A 20,764-nucleotide genomic window follows, 5' to 3' on the forward strand; every position below is an offset into this window, starting at 1 on the left:
TCTGATGGTAGTTGATTAATTTGCTGTAAGCCGCTACAGATTCTCTGATGGTAAATTTTATATATTTAAAGGATGGCTGAACTGGGCTTCCATAAATACAACTTCTTATCTGTTCACTATTATGGATAAAGGGATACAGCCTTCATGTTAAGTAGAGTTAACATATTAAACAGATATTCACAATTCTATCTGCACACAAACTAACTAATTTTCTTTGGCTAAAACTATGAACTAGTAATTTTGCAGAAGATACAAATAGAAACCCACAAAATGCCGATGTAATTTTTGTTAATATATAATTCAATCAGTTAAAAAAGTATGATAATACAATGGTTTAGATAGGATTGGAAAAGTTAGCAAGAAAAAAGAAAATAGTAATATTTCTGTAGCTTGCTACAGTATGGTGAAGTGGTGTGGATTTAGTCTGTCTGGCTTGTATTTGAATCATGGTTCCTTAATTACAAGTTATGTGACACTAAGCAAATTTTTCAATCAGTCTAAGATTTGGTTTCCTCCTACGTGTGACATGAGGATAATGAAACCTCGTAGGGATGTAGTGAGAGTTAAATGAAATGCTAATGCTAGTAGACAATGAATGAGAAGTATTGTTGTTTGATGCCAGGTACCTCTTATGTCATTTAAATCTTATAAATTTTATTCCTTGACCTGGCTGTAAACTGAGATAACTTTAAGAAACTTGAGAATTACTGATGCCTACCTCTGAGATGTGATCTGTATTTTGGGACCTGAAAAGGTCTCCAGATGAATCTAACACACAACAAAGTTTAGAAACTACTGCCTAGAATAATCCAGTCAGCTAAGCAATAGCATCTTCATTTTAGAGTATATAATATAGAGTAAATAATATAGGCCAGGATTGATTTATTCAAGATCACATGGCCAATGACTGACATGAAAATAGTAGGCCACCAAAATAAAAAGTTACAAAATAGTGTATATAGTTCAATGCTAATTTTTTATTTAAAAAGTTAATCATATGTATAAAAAGACTAAGTTTATCAAATGTATTTGTCAAAAATCTAACTGGAACGGAATTAAGAGTTAGTTTCATTTTCTGCACTGTGATGATGTTTCTCAATGTTCAGTGAAGAATATATATTACTTTTCTAATAAGAGAGGAAAACATAAATGTTATTTTTTTTAAAAAATCAGAAAATCGGCAAATAAATAGGTTTATAAATTCAAGAGTGAACATCTTTAATTTGAAGTTCACTCACATGACAATACCCAAAAGGTAGAGGGATACATGATTCTGAAGTGCTGAATAGAAATGTGGACTAAATATCTGATCTTAAAACACCTGTTTGAGAGATTTAAAATCACTACAGGTTTGCCGTCAATTATAAATTAATAAAGAGCTCTAAGACTTTCTTAGTGGTCTGATATCAGGGCTTTCATTCTTTTTCAATTTTCTTTGTCACTTTCTTAGCCCTAAGTAACTCATGACTTCTGCATTTCTATAGCCTTTTAAATAGTCTTTTATATTCCAGTCTATTTATATTTCCATCTGTTCTGTATACTTCTCTAATAGAACTTATAAAGTCCCAATAAGCCTTCTATTTATAAAAACACAATGGTTTGTCTACTAAATGGAAGTTCAAATTTCTTAGGCAAGCACTCAAAACTTCCCATAAGTTCATCGTTTTTTGTCACTGGTCTAATTTTTTCACCCTACCTTCCTGTCAAACATGATTATGTAGTCAAACACACCATTTATTTATCCACTTCAGGCTCTTTTTTTATTATTTATTAAGTTTATTGGTATATTTTAGGTATACAGTATGATGACATTCATCACTGGGAATTTGTACCTTTACATGATATATCTTGGTTCTTATATTTTTCCCCATTCCCCTGCCCTCCCTTCAACCCCTCCACCTTTCCCTATTTACAAAGACTTTCTTTCCATTTTTTCATTTTCTCATATTTATTACTTTCCTTTCCCCTACCCCTCCCACTTCCCCTTACCCTTTGGGCCTTATCTTCCTATTTCACATTATCTATTATACATCTTGATCCTTATTTACACTTTCAGTTTCTCACACCATAGAAACTATTTAGTATTTACACATGGGTGTCCTATTTATTTCACTTAAGAGTATGGCCTCAATGTGCATCCATTTAGCTATAAATGTCTCTAATTTCTCATTCTTTATGGCTGAGTAGTATTCATTTTATAAAAAAAAAATCTTCTTTATCCAGTCTCCAGTTGATGGGCGATTGAACTGTTTTCAAGTTTTAGCTATTACAAACTGTGCCGCTATAAATATGGGTGCACATATACATAGGCCTCTCCCTCTGCTTCAGATGCCTCCAGTATCTGCACCATTCTAAATTCTGCCAATTCTCTGAAGTTCAACTCAAATGCTGGATCCTCCATAAAAATTTCCTGTTATCTCTATTACAAGTGATCACAACTCCTTGCAGATTTTCCACTTATGTGTAGCATTCCCATAATATTTACCCCCTTTGGAATGTAGTTTGCCATTTACTTCACAACAGATACTTACATAATTCTTACACACACACACACACACACACACACACACACACAAACACTCTTGCATTCATAGCCAATAGATTTTTTAAAAAGTAGAATTGTGGTGTGAGATCAAAGCACAGGTAAGTGGCATAGTTCAGATGTAAATTCATTACTTTTTCAAGAAAGTGATATAAATCCTGAGAACTTTCTCATTAAAATTGTGGTAAAATACACATAACATAAAAATTACCATCTTAACCATTTTTAAGCATACAATTCAGTGGCAGTAAGTACATCCACATTGTTGTGCAACCATTTCTACCATCTATTTCTAGAACTTTTTCATCTTGAAAACTGAAACTGTACATGCTAAACAATATCTCCCTATTTCCCCTACCTTCAGCCCTACAATTATGATTCTATTGCATGTTTCTGAAGTTGACTACTCTAAGTACTTTACACAAGTGGAATCATAGAGCATTTATTCTTTTGTGACTGGCTTATTTCACTTAGCATAATGTCCTCAAAATTCATCTATGTTATGGCATGTAGCAGAATTTCCTTTTTCATGTCCACTAATATTCCATTGTATGCATACATCACACTGCTCTTACTTTTTTTTCTATTGCAGAGAAGGCTATTATGAATATACATGTACAAATATTTGCCCAAGTCCTTGCTTTTAGTTCTTTTGGGGCTATAACCAAAAGTGGAATTGCTGGGCCATATAGTAATTCTATTTTTAATTTTTTGATTAACTGCCATCCTGTTTTTATAATAGATGCATCACTTTATATCCTTACCAGTACTGCACAAAAGTTCTAGTTTCTCCATATCCTTATCAACAACTGTGATTTTTTTTGTTTGTTTGGCAATCATCATCAGTGGGTGTGACTTGAATCTTTTGCTTGTTGAGGATTTAAACAGGACTTACAAATTCAAATAATCAGAGGCTGAGGAATTAACTAAACAAGTGAGGCAGGCTTCATTATGATGATCTGTGACAATGGACACTAAGCCTCAGGATCTGAAAGATAAAAGGAAGTGGGCGATACAATGACTCTTTGAAGAGCCCATGGTTTTCTTAATAGAGAACTTGCTACTCAGCTCCAACCAATTAGGGCTCTAGCAGGTTTTAATGTATTACATGAAATTTTATGAATTTTAAGCATTGAATAATGCATTCAAATTTATAAATTGTTGAAAGCCGACATTCCTTAGGCAACCAGATTTGGGTAAATGATGCCAGTATAAGACATCAGGTATGAGTAGAAGCCTTCTTACTTTGACGATAAAAATCACACTAGTGAGCAAGAGAGAAGAAATTCTGGGCCTGTGATAGAATGGATGCTGAATCCTAGTGCCTAGAAAATGGTGACGTGGCAATTGGGAGCTGGTGGCTAAGAGTTCCAATCCTTTGGGCTCCTGCCTAGCCTGGCAGGATGTAGAGAGGTCATGCTGAGAATTTCCCTTTTCTCAAATATTGAAAAGCATGACTTCATCCAGGTTCCATGCTTTAGAGAGCTCTACAGGTCAAGAGAGTAATTACCTTTCTGGTACAATTGGCCCTCTGCAAAAGTCAGTACTAGAAGATAGTACAAGACCAACTAAACTTCTCTCTCATGATACAGAGGAGCATGTGTAACCACTGAAAGTATATCAAGGCGGAGGTTTGGTAATGTGTGTGCACATGGCGACCACAAAAACACTATCCAGTATTTGGCCTTATATATGGGCTATTTAGTTTAGTTATCTCCAGAAACACATAGAGCATGAATAGACAAACTTAAAAAAAAACAAGGCCAGATAGTAAATATTTTATGCTGGGATGGTCACTAAGTCTCTGTTACATATTGTTGTCGTTTTTAAATAACTTTATAAAAATCTTCTTTAGCTCAAGGGCCATATAAAAGTAGGTCATGGGCCAGTCCACAGGCTATAGTTTGCCAAAACTCATGTATAAGAACATCTCAGTTGCATTATTTGTACCTTGCCTTCCCAGTGGATTTTCAGAACCATTCAGGAAAGGAATGATTTTTTGCATCCACCAGAGTTTCTTATAAGAGCACCTTATAAATATATGGGCTCAATAAATATTGATAAGTAAAAGATCTCTCGATTAAGAAGGGAGTTTTCAAATATCTTAAGCAAGAGGGTGGTATCTTGAATCAGTTATAAGATTAAGCTTCTTACAGTTTTCTCCAAAACACAGTATTAACAACTCATCAGAAAGAGATGGCAAAACTTACCAATAGTGGCCTGATGGGTTAGGGAAAAGCAGAAAGCCTAGCTTTCTGGATGAGAGACAAAAGGGAAGAGTGACTATTTTCTTTTTTATGTAGGTCAAGAGGCAGAGTGCATCTGTAAAGAATAGGTGACCGGAAATGGCAATGATAACTGTATTTCCTAGAAAAAACAAAGATGAGAAGCATTAAAAGCTTGTAGAAACACTGATTTGAAATTTTATTTTTTTGGGGGGACAGTGTCTCTCTTTGTAGCTCAGGTTGGCCCTGAACTCACTATGTAGCCCAGGCTGGCCTCAAACTCACAGTGATCCTCCCACCTCTGCCTCCTGAGTGCTGGGATTACAGGCATGTGCCACTACACCTGGATGATTTGAATTTTTTCAAGGATGATTTGAATTTTTTCAATGTCCCCAATTCAAGATACAACCATTGTGCAAAACAGTATTTTTTTTTTTTGGTACTGGGGATAGAACTCAGGACCTTGTGCTTGCGAGGCAGGTAGCAGAACCACTGAGCTAAATCTCTGGACCCTAAAACAGTATTTTATAAGGATAAATACAGTGTGTTCCCAGTAAGCAATTTATGAAGTGTCTAGGAGAATTTTATAGCATTATTAGGTTTCCAACATAAGATGTAGAACTCCAGTAAGAATCTGAGGGCAAAATTTTGTCTCTAGCCTGGTAAAATTATTTCCACTTAATAAATTTTCTTTATTTGGATAATGCTAGCAGTGCCTCACCCTACTCCCTGGGCACTTTGTAATGTAGGTAAATTAACATTCCCAGGTCTCCAGGATACTAGTGTTTATACTTTCCTGATAGGGTTTATGGGTTGGCAGAGGAGACAGCTCTGAGTGAAATATGAGGGTTCCCAAAAGTGTCTAACCTCAAATACTTCATTATTAGCACAAATGTGTGATAGCAGGACTATAAAAGAAATTATTCCTTCGGGTTAAAGCATAAAAGCTCTCAAAATATCTTGTTAAAGTGGAATACCTGGGAAGAAGAAATGACACACTAATTAACCCATTATCAGCAATTAGGAACCCAAGAGGGGTCCATTTTTCAGTCTGCTAATCCTCCATTGGTCAGCAAAGGAGAAAGCCCTCAAAGCACAAAGGTTGGCAGCAAAAGAGTTATGGTGATCCAGCTCTGTAGGGGAAATAGGCCAGGGCAAGACTGAAATGGAGATTCAGGGAAGAGAAGGTGGGGCATGTGTGGGATAAGCAATTAAGGATGGAAAAAAACAGGCTGAGAGAAATAAAAGCATACAAAAGATAAAACTATATGTTTCACAAAGCAGATACACTAAACCCTGCTGTAAGTGCCAGGGTCTGTAGTCCACTAAAGAAATTAGAAACTTCAGAAATGGAAACAACATGGTTTACTAATAAATTCTTAAGAATTATAAATATGTATTGAAAATACTATATTATTCTAGGTATTGTTAGCAGAGGGAAAATAAGCTACTGTGTTCTGAACACATAATATATGTTCACCCATTCTTGTGTTATCTCAATTCTTATAACTATACTCTGAAAGAGGCAGCAATTTCCTCATATTATAACTAAGGAAATTTAGGGTCAAAAACCCCACATGGCTTATACAAAGTCATTTGGCATATAGTTTAGTATTTAATAATACTTGATGCTAAGCATTATGCTAATTTACATGCATCTCTTATTTTACATCAAATTACCCCATTAAGTACATAGTAGCAATATGTTTATTTTATATGTAATTAGATGTTAAATTAGATTAATAAGTTTAAGATAACTGAAGTTCTTGGGATTAAAGCACATATTTATTTAAATTCTTACCTATAGAATGACATTGTCTTTAAGATAAGAAGTGTCTAGCTTCTGTCTTTCAATCTATATTTCACATCCTACTACACAATACTGTATTCTATATAAAATATGGTGTAAGCTAGGCATGGTAGTGTATGCCTGTGATAGCACTCTGTGAGGTTGAAGCTGAAGGATCACAAGTTTGAGCCCAGACCAATGCAACCTAGTGACTTGGCAAGAATTTGCGTCAACATAAAAAAGCAAATGAAAAGGGGCTGGGGATATAACTCAGTGGGAAGGCCCTACATTCAATTGTTCAATTGCCAGGAAAACACACACACACACACACACACACACACACACACACACACGGTATATGATATAACCCATGCTGTGGAATAAAATTATAACAAACTTAGATTGGCAAAGATTCCTCTGCCTCCTCCTTTGATATAACCTTCCTCTCCCCCTGCTCCTTCTTCAGTGATATCCACCTCCTTTTGGTTATGGGAGTTAATTTGTTTCTTTTCTCTGTTCCTATTTCCAAAAATGAAGTCTTATATTCAAAAGGGAAGGGAAGCAGTTTTGTCCTTGTGGCAATGAGACAGAGATCCAGAAGTCCGTGTAGATATTTTGCCTGCCTTGTCTTTCAGGATTCTTGGTTGGTGTCCATGAGATGGTTTGTCTCACTTGACAATAATGTAAAATGGGCATCATCTGTTGAAGCTCGTGACTTGTTTTTAAATTGGCTCTGGTTGCATTTGTATCCACCAAATCTGGTTCCTGTCAGCAATGATGTTCATTGTGTCAATGACAGCTGGATCATGAGTACACATGATGTTCATCAACACCTGCTAAACACACACTACCACAGCCTTCTGACATCAGAGACCATTAGAAGTATTACCTTTATATTCCTTTATCATGGATGGGTGACTCTTTCCAAACCTTATGTATTAGATCCCCTTTTCCTGCTGGAAAATACTTGAATGAAGACAAATGGGAGTCACAGGCCCTAGCAAGCTGGTCATTGAATCTACTATTTATGTGACCTTCTTAAGACAAGGGAATACCTAATACTTCCAAAACTGATGTACAGATTTAATGCAATCTCAATAAAAATAAAAATAGCATTCCTCAAAGAACTAGAGAAAACAATCCTAAAATTCATATGGAACCAAAAGAGACTTAGAATAGCAAAAAATCCTGAACAACAAGAGCAAGGCAGGAGGTATCACAATCCCAGACTTCAAGTTATACTACAAAACTACAGTGATAAAAACAGTATGGTGTTGGCAAAAAAATTATGGGTCAATGAAACAAAATATAGAGGATGAAAAAACAACCCCAGGCATACTCAGCTACCTCATCTTTGAAAAGGGGACCAAAAACTTTTGCTGGAAAAAAATAGCCTCTTTAACAAATGGTGCAGCGAAGGGCTGGGGATTTAGCTCAGTGATTCCACTGCCTGCCTCACAAGCACAAGGACCCAAGTTCCATCCCTGGTGCCAAAAAAATAAAAAAAAAAATGGTACAGGGAAAACTGGCTATTTATATGCAGAGGACTGACCCTAGACTCATATCTTTCACCACGTACTAAACTAAAATCAAAGTGGAGCAAAGATCGAAAAATAGAAACATCTACTCTGCTGGAAGATAAAATAGGCAAAACTCTTGAAGACATAGGCATAGGCAAGGTTTTTCTGAACAGAACCCAAATTGCACAAGAAATAATACCAAGAGTCAAAAAATGTGATAATATAAAATTAAGCTTTGGAAACAACCAACAGAGTAAAGGAACAACCTACCAGAATGGGAAAAAAAAATTTGCTGCCAGGGATTTAGCTCAGTGGCACCATGCCTGCCTCACAAGTGCAAGGTCCTGAGTTTGATCCCTGGTACTAAAAAAAAATTTTTTTGCCAGTTATTCCTCAAAGGACTAATATCCTAGAATACATAAAGAACTAAAAATTAGACTCCCCAGTTAAAAGACCCAATCAAAAAATGAGCAACTGAAATGAAGACACTTCTCAGAAGTACAAAAGGCCAGTAAATGCATTTTTTTAAAAAGTTCAACATCACTGGCTATTTGAGAACTGCAAATTAAAACAACATTGATATTCTCACATCAAGAAGCAAGGTTATTATCAAGAAATCAAATAATAACAAATGCTGGTAAGATGCAGGGAAAAGGGAACCCTTCTTCACTATTGGTAGGAAGTATAAATTAGTGTAAATTATTAGAACCACTATGGAAATCAGTATGAAGAGTTCTCAAAAAGTTAAAACTAGAGATTTCATTTCCCAACTATTCCCCTTCTAAGTATTTTCCTGCAAGAGTTAAAAACATCATATGACAGTGGTACATGTATAACTGTTTACTGCAGCACAATTCACAATAGTTAAATCTTAGAGGCAGCCTATAGGTCTATCAATAAATGAATGGATAGAGAAAATGTAGTATTTACCCACAGTGGTACTACTTTACTCACAGTGGTAACCACAGTGGAGTACTACTTTACCATAAAGAAGGATAAACATAAGTAATTTCTAGAAAAATGGACATATCTCAAGACCATAATGTTAAGTGCAATAAATCAGACATACAAGCTTAAATATCACAGGGTTTCTTGTATATGAGAAACCCAAATACAAATAAAGAGCAAAATAAAAATAGACAGTAGGAAACAGCAAGATAGATCTTTAACATAGGGGAAGAGAACAAAGAGGTGGGGGGGGAAGGAAAGGAGGAAAATGAGATTTAAAGAAAAGACATTATATGTGTTGTGTACATGTACCAAGTCCCTACAAGGATGTAATCTTTATGCACTACAAACATGTACCAAAAAATATAGGAGAAGGAGTCCAAGAGATGGAAGGAGGGGGAAGGAGAGGAGGGGAAGGGAATAAAAAATTAAGATGTGTCACATACGTGTACCCACTCCCCATGATGAATATAATCATTATCTATTATAAACTTGTACTAAAATGAAAATACAAGGAGACATTTAGAAATCCAAGTCAACTGCAGCTCTGTGCACAGTGAAGCAGACTCACTATGCTACTTTGCCATTTCTAATTACCTAGGGTGGGGTGGGGATGCTGTGTCTCTCAAAAGAGGCTTGGAACATATTTATCCCAGGGATAAAAACTTAATTCACACAAAATCCTGAGCAAAAGGATATACCCACTTTATTTGTAAACTTGGGAGCAACCAAGAAATCCTTGAATAGGTAGAAGGATAAACTGGTACATATATACAATGGAACATTATTCAGGAATAAAAAAGAAATGAGCTATTAAGCCATGAAATGGCATAGAGGAAACCTAAATGAATATTACTGAGTGAATGAAGCCAATCTTAAAAGGCTACACCTTGTATGATTCCAACTATATGATATTCTGCAAAAGGCAAAAATTATAGCAACAGAAAAAAGACTAGTGTTTGCCAGGTGGCTAAACCTTAGATTTTTAGGGCAATGGAACTATATTGCATGATAATGTAATTGTGAACAAAAGTTATAAAATGTCAAAATCCATAGAATGTACAAAACAAAGAATAAGTCTTAAGGTAAATTGTGTACTCTAGTTAATAGTAATGTTATTAGTAGTGTCTTATTTAATGTAACAATTGTACCACACTAATGAAAGTCATTCAGAATAATAAAGGAAATTGGAGAAGGAAGGAAATATTTGGACAATAGTTTCTATTCTATTTTCATACAGCAACATGATAAAAGAAAAGTCCTTTTCTTAATAGCATGTGACAAACTTCCACTGGGATGTCATTGAGCATATTTTTTCCTCCTACACAATCTTTCTAGGACTTAAGGCTTGAAAGTGACTAAAGGCTGATCTACCTTTCCCAAATCCCTCTCCAAAAAACATGAAGTGCTAGCTTTTATTTTTTGTTACCCTTATTTTTTGTTACCCTGAATCAAATACTCCACCTTCCTGAGGAAATATTTGCTCTCCTAGCTCTTCCTGTAAGAGATAAAGGTATAAGGCAACATAGAAAGAGTCATCGTATCAAAGAGAAAAATAGTTTTAACACAGGGTAGAAGCAAATTAGTATCCCTGTAAACAAAATAATCAACTTTGGAGTATTTTCTAAGAATATGAAATATAAGATACATATAAAAAGTATAAAATATACAGGAAATGTTTAATGAATAAATTGTAATGCAAACAACTGTGTAACCAACCACTCAAAAGGTAAATAAATAGAACATTTACACCACTGTCAAAGTCTCCACCCCTACCCTATGTGCCTCCTTGGATCAAAACTTTCTTCCTATTCCTTAAATTAAACCACTATTCTGAATTTTTTCATAATTGTGTCCTTGGTTTCCTAATAATCATTAACTGTTAAAGCTGAACATTATCTATTGAAAATCTTGTCCCACATGTTTCAGACGAGGACTTTGAAACCAAGAAAAATGAAATCTCATATAACCTGGTGACGGAGGATCAGAAACAAACTATGCTGACTTCCAGAGTTTTTTGATGTATGTAATGTTTTGTCCAAGAGGATTTTAAGAACACATAGGGAAAAGGAAACGCTTCTACATTTTGGGGGGGAATGTTAACTAGTATATCCACTGTGAAAATCAATATGGATCACAGGGGAAATTAAAGAAGGAATCAGTTTCTACAATAAAATGACAATGACAATACAACATATCAGAATCTATGGGATGCAGTAAAAGCAGTCTTATGAGGGAAATTCATAACAGTGAATACTCATATTAGGAAAATAGAGTGAGCTCAAATAAACAACCTAATTCTGAACCTCAACCTTCTAGAAAAAAAAAGAACAGGATGAACACAAAGCTCATACAAGGGAGGAAATTATAAAGATCACAGAAGAAATCAATGCAAAGGAGACTAAGAGAATGATACAAAAAAATCAATGAAGTAGAGTTGGTTCTTTGAAAGAATAAACAAATATGACAAAACCTTAGCCAACCTTATAAAAATAAGGAAAGACCCAAATCCATGCAATTAGGAATGAAAAGGGTGAAATTACAACAGACCCAGCAGAAATCCAGAGGATCATCAATAGCTGCTTTCAGAGCCTATATAACAATAAGATGAAAAACACAGAAGAATGGACAGATTTCTAGAATTTCAAAAGCTGAATGAAGAAGACCTAAAAATTCTAAGCAACCCAATTCAATCAATGAAATTGAAAACGTAATTAAAAATTTACCAACAAAGAAAAGCCCAGGTCCTAATGGCTTCACTGCTGAATTCTACAAGACATTTAGAGAAAAAATACTCCCACTACTATTTAAACTCTTCAATGAAATTGAAAGGGAAGCAATACTCCCAAAATTCATTCCTGGAAGCAAGCATCACCTTGATCCCCAAAGCAGAGAAAGACCCAACCAAAAAACAGAACTATAGGCCAATCTCACTAATGAACATAGATGCAAAAATCCCTAATAAGATATGGGCAAATAGAATGCAGAAGATCATCAAGAAAAACATACACCCTGACCAAGTGAGATTCATCCCAGGGATGCAGGGATGGTTCAACTTATGCAAATCAATCAGTGTAATACATTATATCAATAGAGCCAAGGACAAAAACCATATGATCATCTCAATAGATGCAGAAAAAGCACTTGACAAAATCCAACATGCATTTATGATAAAACCCTACAAAAAATTGGAATAGATGGTCTCTACCTCAATCAAAAAGCCACCTATGAAAAACCAACAGCTAATATCATACTAAATGGTCAAAAACTGAAATTCTTCACACTAAAATCAGGAACAAGACAAGGATGTCCACTATCACCACTCCTGTTCAATATAGCTTTGGAAACATTAGCCACGGCAATTAGACAAGAGAAAGAAATAAAAGGAATCAAGATAGGAAATGAAGAAGTCAAATTGTCATTATTTGTAGATGACATGATACTCTATATAGAAGACTCAGAGAACTCCACCAATAGTCTTCTAGACTTAATAACTAAATTCAGTAAAGTAGCTGGACATAAGGTCAACACACAAAAATCAACAGATTTCCTCTACACGAATAGACTCACGGAGAGAGAAATAGGGCAAACAGTTCCTTTCACAATAGCATCCAGAAAACTGAAATAGCTAGGAATCAACCTGACAAAAGAAATCAAAGACCTCTTCTCTGAACTATAGCACTCTGAAAAGAGGGATTGAAGATGATATTTGAAAATGGAAAGACATTCCTTGCTCCTGGGTAGGAAGAATCAACATAGTGAAAATGGCCATACTTCCAAAACTGCCATATAGATTCAATGCCATCCCAATTGAAATTCCAGCAGCATGCTTCACAGACCTTGAGAAAGCAATCCAAAAATTCATTCGGAGCAAGAAGAGACCCAGTATAGCAAAAGCAATTCTAGGCAACAGGGACATGGCAGGGGATATCACAATCCCCAACTTGAAACTATACTACAAAGCTACTGTGATAAAAACAGCATGGTACTGGCAAAGAAACAGACCTCAGGACCAGTGGAACAGATTAGAAGATGCTGAAACAACTCCAGACACACTCAGCCATCTCATCTTCAATAAAGGAGCCAAACACCCTCACTGGAGGAAAGATAGCCTCTTTAATAAATGGTGCTGGAGAAATTGGGTTTCAACTTGCCAAAGATTAAAACTAGACCCATGTCTCTCACCGTGCACTAAACTAAAATTGAAATGGATTAAAGATCTAAATATTAATATAGGAACGCTGAATCGGCTGGAAGAGAGGTTAGGTAGAACTCTTGAAGATATTGGGGTAGGATTTAAAGACTTCATGAACAAAACCTCAGTCACAGATGAACTAGCACAAATAATCAACAAGTGGGATCTCTTCTTATTAAAATTTTTGCACAGCAAGAGAGACCACCAGCAGTGTGAAGAGACAACCCACAATGTGGGAAAAAATTTTAGCAGCTGTACCTCAGACAAAGGATGACTATCTAGAATATATATAGAACTTAATTAAAGCAGACCTCCCAAATTTAAAGACCCAATCCAAAAATGGGCATCTGAAATGAACAGACATTTCTCAGACAAAGAAGTAGAAATAGTAAATAAACATATGAAAAAATTCTCATCATCACTGGTCATTTGAGAGATGTAAATGCAAACAAGCTGAGATTCCACCTCACCCCAGAAAGGATGGCTGTCATCAAGAAATCAACCAATAACAAATGCTGGTGGGGCTGTGGGGAAAAAGGAACATTTCTCTACTGTTCATGGGAGTGTAGATTGGTGCAACCACTGTGGAAATCACTATGGAGATACCTCAAAAAACTAGGATTAGAGGGTATCTTCCCCAAAGAGTTAAAAGAATCATACCACAGTGATATATGTACACCCATGTTCATAGCAGCACAGTTTGTAATAGCTAAAACTTGCAAACAGCCCAGTTGCCCATCAACTGGAGACTGGATAAAGATGCTGGGTTTTTTTGTATTGTTTTTTGTTTTATAAAATGGAGCACTACTCAGCCATAAAGACTGAGAAACTAGAGACATTTATAGCTAAATGGATGCACGTTGAAGCCATACTCTTAAGTGAAATAAATAGGACACTTGTGTAAATACCCAATAGTTTTTTGGTGTGAAAAGTGTAAATAAGTGTAAATAGGGATCAAAATGTATAATAAATAAATAATGTGAAATAGGAAGAAAAGGTCCAAAGGGGAAGGGGAATTGAGAGGGGTAGGGGAACGGAAAGAAGGGAAAGGAATATGAGAAAAGGAATAAATGGAAACAAAGTCTTTGTAAATAGGGAGGGTTGGAGGGGGTGAAGGAGGGCAAGGGAATGGGGAAAAAAATTAAAACCAAGATATATTATGTACAGGTACAAATTCCAAATAATGAATGTCAGCACATTGTATACCTAAAATGTACAAATAAAATTAATGGTAAAAAAATCAATATGGAAATTCCTCAAAAAACTAAAGCTAGAAATTCGGTTTACCTAGGTATTTCCCTTCTAGGTCTTTTTTCAAAAGAGGTAAAGTCATCATATTACAGTGATACAGGCATATCCATTTTTAGAGCAGAACAATTTATAACAGCTAAATCTTGGAAATGACCTATAATAGATGAATCGGTAAAGAAAATGTTGTATTTATACACAATAGCCTGCCATTCTGCCATAAAGAAGGATAAATTTTGAGGCATTCATAGGTAAATGGATGCACCTTGAGTTCATAATGTTAAGTGAAATAAATCAGACAGACAAGCTTAAATATCGTATAATGTCTATTATACGAGAAACCCCAAATATGAATAATAAATAGCAAAATAAAAGATAGGTAATAGGCAGTAGGGAGATCTTTTTCAAAGGGGAAGGAGAATAAGAGATGAAGCAAGGGATGAGGGAGGGGAGGGAAAGAGGTTGATAGAAAAAGAATTGAAAAGGAAAAAATGGAAAGAGAGGCTTTGCAAATTGGAAACAGGCCAAGAGATGGGAGGAGGGGAGGGACGGAGAAGGTAGGGAATGAAAAAATAATTTAAGATGTGTTATGTCCGTGTACCAACTCCCACTACGAATGTAATCATTGTGTACTGCAAACATGTACGATAAAAAAAACACACAGGAGGGAGGGAGGGAGAGAGAGAGAGACAGAAGTTAGAACTATCAATAAAATCTAAATGTATTTAGGGCTCACCTTGTGCCTTAGAACAGCCCTATCTATTGTATATTAGACATTATCATCATCATCTTTATTATTTCCATTTCACTTTGCAGATGAGGAAACTGAGACTGATACATTAAGTTGCCATGAGTTGGGAAGTATATGGGAAAATTTGGATCCTCATTTAGTCTTGTCTGAATCCAAAGCTTGGGCTCTTGTAAACTTTCTTTTCATTTAAAACAATTATTTTGTTACTTTCAAAGTAACGCATTATTACAACTGTTAAAATTCTAAAAGTTAGTTTGTTTATAAAAGCAGGAAGATCTTGTCTTTCAGGATTTTTGGTTTGTTTCCCTGAGGACAGAAATTTATTTGGTTTACACAGTAAGACTAGGGTGGTGGTGGGGTCAGGGAGGCAGGTAGAACAGGACCACTCATGGCATCACAGTGATAACATTAGGGGTTCATTTTCTATTTTCCCACTCAATTATCTTTAGTGTGTCATTGTCCTCATGATTGTTCTATCAAGTCTTTTTATATCTCCTTGTATTGCATTAGCATTCCAGGTTGGGAGAGGAAAGCACTAGAAAACAAGATGGGGCTACTTATGAGAAGAACCTCAGGTTCCTATGAAGCTTTAATTTATGTCTCTTTGTCTGTTATTGTGACACATGGCCACCCTTAGCAGCAGGGAGCCTGAAGAAATAATTGTAGAAAAGCATACTGGTACTTTAACAAAATTGGAATCTTGCTATTAAGAATGAAAGAGGAATGCATATTGGGTAGGCAAATAGCAAGGTCTTCCACAAATATCATTAAGGATTATCAGGTGAAACATAAAGGTCCGTCTACTGCTTTTGGCATCTCCCTCCCATACAATAACTACAGTTGATTTTTTGAGTCAAATTTAAAGGACAGAGTGGACATAGATAGGAGAAGAGATGTAAATAAATTTATGCGAAAGGGACATGTACAAAAGAGAGCAGGGTGGGGGAGTTTAATCTGTGCAAATAAATTGAGGGGCATGAGGTATGAATTGACAGTGGGCAGAGGAGTTTAGCTATTATATAAAGACTAAGAAAGACACTGTAGAATAGAGAAGAGTGAAATATTTCTATAACAAGAAAATTCATATGTTTTCATACCGAGTTTCTTAATTTCTTTCCAAGCTGAGTCAATAGAGTTATCAGCACTTTGCTGCTTACCACCTCCAGAGCAACATGCCAGAGAATATGACTAGACCACTGGAGCATGATTCACCATTAATTAACAGTATTATTCGTTTAGCGATTTATAAAAGACAAAGGAACAATTACTGTTTAACTAGAAATCAGTGTAGATATTAGGGTCTCTCATTTTCTAAGTTGATTCTGCTTTGAGTGTCTTTTTAAAAAGCCATATGGATATGGTTTAAGTTTTAAAATGATCAGCTAATTCCATTCAGGTAGCGTACAATCCATTACAAAACACCTCCTTTCACCCACGTGCATCAGAAAATATCAGTATTTAAATTTTTCATTTGCTGACTTGTGGCAGTAGTGCTACAAGGGAACTTATCTCAGAAGACATAAACAAGTGTTTATAATACTTGTCTGAAATATTTTTAGATCATGTTTAGCTTTGTCGGTAGCTTTCAGTACTAAAATTCAAAAAATTTTTTGGAAAGTCAGGAAATTGTTTTTTCTAATTCTTAAGCAAAATTGAGCCTTTTTCAGAGTTTTTGTTCTAAAATTTGACAGGTAACTTTCTCATGATTTTGCTTAAAAATCCCATTTTCTACACATTATCTCCTTCTGTAAACATGTGATTTGATGCTACTCTATTCTGGGATTCCTCCAGCACCGGAAACGTCTTCCTTTGAAGAAAGATATTTTCTACAGTTTTCCATTTATTTTTTATTTTGCTGTAGAAAATCACAATGAACATTTATTTATGGAAGTATTCCCCTTGGCTTTTTTATGCTTCCATAATAATGTGGAATATGAAAGTTGAATTTTGCTTATACATTTTTTTCCATATTATTACTTTCATACAGTTTACTGAAAAAAAGTTTGCTAACTTTTCAAATTCATTTGTGTGCCTTGTTGATTTTATACTGATGCATTGTGATAGCAGTTGGTTATATTGATAGCTGCAAGATTAATTTAAAACCCAACAATTTATAGTGCATCACAATTTAGCCAAACGCTACACTGAATTTCATCTTTGAATTCTGCCTATAAAATTATATTATTTCAATGAAAATGTAATTTACTTAAGAAAGCATATTTTCGGCCATTATAAATTTGTAGTCATGCATTACATAGTGATGCTTAGGTCAACAATGGACCACACATATGATGGTGGTCTCATAAGGTTATATTGTTTAGTGATATTATAGCCATCTTAGTTGAAGTACACTCTATGAGTTCACACAGAAAAAAATCACCAAATGGTGCATTTCTCAGAATATATCCCTGTTGTTAAGGGATGCAGAGCTGTACTTCAATAATAGACATTTGTATTTTAAGATATGCATAGACATGAGTGGTAAGATCTTAGAGAAAATATGCCAAATTCCTTAATACCAATAACAGCTAAAGGAAACAAATACCATATATATATATATATACACACACACCATATATATACTGTGGATATATATGGGGTGGGTGTGTGTGTGTGTGTGTGTGTGTGTGTGTGTCAGAGTTGCCAGGGTTGGAACTTGAAAATCTCCTTTGGAATACAAAGCTGGATCATTGATATTAAGAGGTAATGATATTACTTGTGACCCTTTAGTATTAGGAAAGAGAGGTGGGACTGAAACACTAAAAAAAAAAAATCTTTTTATTAAAGAGTGAAGAAAAAACAAAGGAAAACTCACCTGTGTAATTCAGAAAATAAAGCTTTTCCTCTAGGCCCGAAGGTACATGCCAATTCTGTGGAAGTTTACTTTGATAGGGTAAAGCTGGTTGCTATAAGATTAAGTCAAACATCTCAGAAGTCAGACACCATGGATGAAGACATACTGCTACCCCATGGTTCTTTTCACTTTATACCTCAGCTATCTTACCTTCCAAGACCTTGGTGTTCAGCTGTATCATGTCAGATAAAGAGGAAACCTGTATACTTGTCTCTGTGTGCTGGATGCTCAAGGGGTGGACTACTGATGGGACCTATAATATTGCCATGATGGAAAGGACTGGAGACATAGGCAGGGGCTCTTGAAGGGATATGAAACCCGTGGCTGCCATACCCTTATCACACCTTGAAACCTAGCAAGATATCTTTGTGAAATCAGTGATCACAGCTGAACATTTTCTACTCTTCCTTTTCCTAATAAAAATGCTGTAATTAGCTCACAAAAAGGCTAAGCCATTTTCTTTATTTTTGCATTATGATATTTGTTTAGGTGACTACTCATATTTTGTCATATTCACATTTTGTCCTGTGTTTGTTTTCTTTTGTGAAGCTTGACTGATGCTGAGCAGGATTATATCTGGAAGCAAATGAGATGAAAGTTCTTTGTGCTTTTCTGATTCTTTTGGAAGCAGGGTAAAACTCAGCTTGCTGCCCCTAGAGAGATAGTTAGGTAAACAGGTAAAGCCTGTTTACAGGTAGAGCTTACAAATGGCTCTCCTTACCTGTAGATCAGCTTCTCATCTTGTTCATTGTCTTAAGGCATCTGTCTTAGAAAGAGCAATGGGAAATTTTCTCAGGCATAGTTGGTATTAATAGGGGAGTGTACACCTTTGTCTGTAATGGATTTTAGGTTTTTAATTCCTTTTCCATTTTTTCTACCCTTTGAATTTTGAGCAGTATTTATTGATGGGCTAAAATAACCTTTAAACTCACTAATTTGAAACAACTTCTGAAAACATCTTTGCTCAATCTATAGCTGTTCTGAGTCTAATACAGTTACTTAGCATCAAAGTCACAGGGATAAGCCATTCTTTTAGATTCCACTACAATTCCAAAACACAAAGATTAGAAAGTAAAACAATACTTCATGAGATAAAATATGGATGCAAAATAATAATAGACTAGGAAAAATATTTTCCTTCAATATGCCATATATAATATGAGTAATTATTTTAAAAACTGTAGCATGATGATTACTTAAAGCAAGCAGGTAGTTAACGGCATAAAAAATAAATTCAAATATTCTACCCATACCCTATTCTACCTATACCCATACTACAATCTAGGTGAGAAAATATTCTGATTCTAGTTGAACAATCCTGGATTTTACAAAAGATATCCTGGAAAGACAAAAGAGTAACACAATAGGCCACATTTGATATGAATTTCCTTAGTGCAACATTCTATGCCCTAATTATTGCACCTTATGCAAAACTTGTTGGACAATAATAAATGAAGTAGACATTTATTGAAATTCTACTATTGAGGTCAATACTAGACCCTTAATTTTTAGGAGTTTTCAACCACTTGGAGAGATAAGATGAATGAAAGATGTTATCAGAGATGGATGAGACAGAGGCACATTGAAAGGCATCTCAAATCAGCCTCGGCAATTGAAGGCCAATGCTGGTAACAAGCTGAAAGTCTGGAGTCAGATTCTTTGTGTTTTATTCTCTACTCCTTAACTGTTGTATGATCTTGTACAAATTGATTCATCTGTAAGTGTCAATTTCTTAATCTATAAAATGAAGAAAATAGAGATACCTTTCCTAATGAGGTTTAAATGAGACTATGTATTTGGCATAGTGCCTGGAGACTGTAAATGCTCAATTTATTTTGACTATTATTTTTACAGCTGAGATGATGAGTGAACTGAATATATGGAATGAGTAGGAGTTAGAGAATAGAGAAACAGAAGAGAGCATTTCAGGGAGAGGCAATGACATGAGACAGGCACAGAGACACGAAACATACTGTGATCTCAGGGTCACACCAAGTAGTTTATATATTATAGTCTAATTTACTTCCATGAAAACAAGTACGCTTTCACAGCTTGCATAAAAGTAACTTAAAAACTTTGTCAAAATATTTGTAAACCAGCTCAGGAATTCTTCCAAAGAGAACTTCCTCCCAGTATTTCTAATACATTGGTTCACCCACTTTCTGAATTCAGTTTGGCTCATACTCTCTGTTCCTGCTCTTAATCAAATTTTCAGATTTGCATTGTTTACTGCAGACCTGCTGAGGTACTTTCAGAGGTCACAACTCTTGGTGTTTGCCTGTTGGTGCTATGAACTGCAACCACAGTTGAGACAGCCCTCACCACAGAACCTCAGTCATTCTCTCAGATATTCCCTAGCCTGCCCTGGCACTAATCCTGTACCACAAGACACAGAGGATGACTGGACTATTTTCTAGACAAATTATAATGAGCATGTGTGTCCAGTTTAGGAATCAGATAATTTTCCTAAAACTGTGATTAACTGCTGATATTTAATTAGCAGAAAGACACATTCAGAATTGTTTTCAGAAGATTACTCTAGAAGCAGTTTCCAGATCAGACAGGAAAACTACTGGGAGCAACCCCTGGGACAATCCTCTTGAGAGAATCAGTCTTAACATAGTGCCAGTGGAGAAGGTAAAACAGTGAGTACGAAAGACATTCAGAAAATAAGATGTCCTGTACTTGATGA

General features: G+C 35.4%; 1 long non-coding RNA gene across 1 annotated transcript in view; it reads right to left on the reverse strand.

The window, feature by feature from the left end:
- Nucleotides 1-278: 278 nt before the first annotated feature.
- LOC101711957 (uncharacterized) overlaps nucleotides 279-20,764 on the reverse strand; it is a 36,533-nt gene continuing 16,047 nt past the window's right edge. The window contains exons 2-3 of the long non-coding RNA XR_204901.3: nucleotides 4,753-4,909; nucleotides 279-3,530 (exon numbers count right to left, since the gene is read on the reverse strand). This is a non-coding gene — a long non-coding RNA (uncharacterized LOC101711957). The remainder of the gene's footprint in view (nucleotides 3,531-4,752; nucleotides 4,910-20,764) is intronic.

Source organism: Heterocephalus glaber, unplaced genomic scaffold (genome assembly GCF_053883595.1).
Source record: "Heterocephalus glaber isolate CG9 unplaced genomic scaffold, H.glaber_assembly_v1.0 deba00001481, whole genome shotgun sequence".
In the NCBI taxonomy this organism is placed as follows: domain Eukaryota; kingdom Metazoa; phylum Chordata; class Mammalia; order Rodentia; family Bathyergidae; genus Heterocephalus; species Heterocephalus glaber.